Source organism: Takifugu flavidus, unplaced genomic scaffold (genome assembly GCF_003711565.1).
Source record: "Takifugu flavidus isolate HTHZ2018 unplaced genomic scaffold, ASM371156v2 ctg1069, whole genome shotgun sequence".
NCBI classification, from domain to species: domain Eukaryota; kingdom Metazoa; phylum Chordata; class Actinopteri; order Tetraodontiformes; family Tetraodontidae; genus Takifugu; species Takifugu flavidus.
This window is the reverse complement of record NW_026621834.1, coordinates 1566-4828: the sequence shown is the minus strand read 5'-3', so window position 1 is coordinate 4828 and position 3263 is coordinate 1566. Positions and strand designations below refer to the sequence as shown.

General features: G+C 43.2%; 1 long non-coding RNA gene across 1 annotated transcript; it reads left to right on the top strand.

Moving 5' to 3' along the window:
• Nucleotides 1-6: 6 nt before the first annotated feature.
• LOC130519656 (uncharacterized) lies at nucleotides 7-1089 on the top strand. Its single transcript, XR_008948411.1, has 2 exons — nucleotides 7-368; nucleotides 520-1089. It is a non-coding gene; the product is annotated as an uncharacterized LOC130519656 (long non-coding RNA).
• Nucleotides 1090-3263: the final 2174 nt, after the last annotated feature.

Below are 3263 nucleotides of genomic sequence, written 5' to 3'. Positions count from 1 at the left end.
TGTGAATACTGTAAATGTTCTGCCTAGTCCTGTGTCTTCCACAGATTCCACCCCCCAGGAACCCATTCAACCGGGCGACTACGTGTGGGTGAAGAAGTTTGTGCGGAAGAGGTGGAACACGCCTAGATGGGAAGGTCCTTATCAAGTACAGCTGACCACAAAGACTGCAGTTCGAGTGGACGGGAAACTGTCGTGGATACACCTTTCCCATTGTAAGAAACAGAAAATTCGTTCCAGGTGAAGGCGAGGGAGCAGTGGCGGACTCTCCGTAAACGGCTGACGGCCTGTATAGGTCCAGCAACGGCTGAACCCCGTCGGAACCTGTGAAGAAGCTCTAAAAGGAAATGAAGTTGTTCTTCCTAATTGTGGTGAGTGCTGTGACGGCAGGACTCGTGAGTTTTGGCCTTTGGAACTTCCGACAGGAGGGAGGTAATCAGGGACAGAAAGAGGCTAGTACCTCTTGTCCGGGGTTGCATTGGCCGGCTCGTGGGATCAGTTGTTACTAGTACTTTGCTGCAGGTGGAAGAACAATCTCTACTGGACGACGATGAAGAGGAATCGGAAGAAGAATGGATCAATGTAATACAAGATGTAAAAGAAATGTTCAAGATGTCTTAAGCTGTATACATGTTGAATTCTGAATGTAAGAATGTGTTTCTAGGAAAATGACGTAATGCATTGAAATTTCATGAAAATGTAAAGATGTAATACTGATGATGAAAATCTAGACGCATTTAACGATAAACAGGAGGGAAATGTGAGAAGGATTATTGTTATTGTTGTTATTAGTATTATCTTTAAATGCTAATGTATGTAGACTTTGAGTGTTTGAGGAATGTTGATAGGAAAGGAAGAACATGAGAGTGTTTCGTAAAAGTGCTGAAGCTGCTTACTATCAAGCTCAGCACTCAGATGTATCCTGTTGGTCAGGATTAGAGAAGTTTGTAAAGATGTCAGAAGACAATGAATTATGAGATCCTGTTTAGACACCCATTCTGTTTGCACCAATAAAAGAGGTGAGCGAGCAGCAGACGGACGGAGTTGACAGAGGAAGCTTGAACTGCTGCTCGGCTCCCCCTTTGCAAAGGACTCCAGTTGTTTGCGTGGTTGCTCTGAGTCTAGTGAACGAACAGCGCGGGTGATCAAAACTTCATCCTCACAGTGATTGCTCCAGTTCGGTGTGGTGCTTCTTTCTGAGCAGCTGCCCTCAGCTACAGTAAATTGCTAGGCTACAGTGAACCCCTCCCAGAGTTGCCGGGGGTCGGCCGCTAGATGTCCTGCCTTGCCTCTCAGTTTTCTTTTGCTCTTCTTAGTACCGTTTCCATTTAGTCGTAAAGCCGCAGCTCTGTTTTTCTTACATGGATATGCTCTTTAGCATATTGAGCAGTGGTGGTTGTGTTTAGCCATATCGTGACCTGTTAGGAAAGGTTAGCACAGCATTGGTGCAGAGGACCTATTAAATGAAGGTTTTCCTTGTTTCGTGGTTTGGGTTTGTAGCTTTGTGTGTAGTTATTTTGTAGTTAAGTTGTAGTGACCTCTGTAACAGCTAGTTGACATAGTTTCCCCTCTCTACCCAGCTGTACCCCTGAAGCTAGGGGGTGATGGCTGGACTAGACATCCATTTTTTTCTTTGTTGTTGGAATTGAACCATAATGACTGTTTATTTAAAGCACATGGAACTATCTTATCAATTATTAATTAAAGGTTAATTCACTGTGCATTGTGCCTGTATTCATTTTTGCATCTAGCTGTGCATGGGTGGGCTTTGGGAAACCCCCCAAGAAGATAACTGTTCAATCTTGCAGTCTTACTATCGAATGCAATATTACATCATTTTCCTTAACTGGACAAAATTGTTTAATGTGAATTTGTATTTTAACCAGTTAGTTCAATGGGAACAATGGAAACATATAAGGTATTCTTGCTCACTTGTTGTTTCTCTCATGACAGTTTTCCTCACACCATTACATACAATTAAAAACTATGCAAGTTAGATGTTGACGTTATTGATTTTTAGCGAATTTCTGGGCAGCCAATAGCGACTTTCCTGACTGAGGAACCGGTAACATTGAGTCAGCAACTCAACGCGGAGCGCGGCCTCATCAGGCGGGAATCACCGAGGGTCATGTTATTTCCACTAATCTTTTCGAAAGATTATTTTAAGATTCGGACATACCAAACCCATAATATGCTGGAAATTGATTTTACAAGAAAAACAAAGATTGTTTTACTTATTAGCCTACTTTTATGAAAGCAGCCAGCTGCAATAAATATCAAAATTGATATGTTGTGGAAAATGTTAATTTTGTTACCTTTTGGTTTTCTTTCTTCAAATGTTTTTGTGGCCTTTGCTTTGCTTGTGCTGAAACGTGCCTCTGAGCAATGATCAGTCACATGTTGCTGGGTAATTATTGTGGTGTGAAACTTGCTGGCTTCCCAACAAATTCTTCAGAATCAGATTTACTCCCTCTCTTGAAGTACTGCTATTAGAGTGTGTGTGTGTGTGTGTGGGGGGGGGGGGGGTCAGTTCATCCCTGGACAGCAGATACCTGAGCACATCCTGGCACGCCGATGCACCGCGGGAACGATAGGTCCTACCACACCATGAAATCTGCTCAGAGGCGGCCTAAGGAATGCAACAAATCAAATGCCAGGTCTTAAAATTCCTCAGAACCGAATCTGACTGGGCAGACTGGGGTTAACTCTTGCCTGGACAGATGCGGACTCTTGACCTTGTGGTGTCTATTGCACCAGACTATAAGATCCCATGGTAGCAGGTTATTGGGCAGACTCAAGTTTTATACCTAATTAAACTGGGTCACAGTTGTCTATCCAGATGTTACAGTGAAATCCGGTGAGAACACTTTTCCCCCAATCAAACAAGTTACTATTTAAATTTGAGAATACAAACCTTGATCCAGTTTGAAACGTGTAGACTTTAAATATCCTGATTTCAAATCGTCAGCATGACACACCCAAACTGATTGTTCTGCATGGATGATCCTTCAGACATTAAATGGTTCTTCCAGGGTTGCAGAAGAAGGGAACAACTGTTCAATGTTTAGCTGTGAAAAACACTATCTCTGCGTCAAATCAAGTTCACCCTTTATCCCATCTTTGACATCTCTTACAGCGGAACTGTCAATAATCCTGTGCTACCGCTATAAATTCCCCCTCTTGTACCCCGCTCCCTCCTCTCCTTTGCATGAACGCAATGTCCTGAAGGCACAAATTCTCCACTGCAGTGAAGTGATCGCTGACGC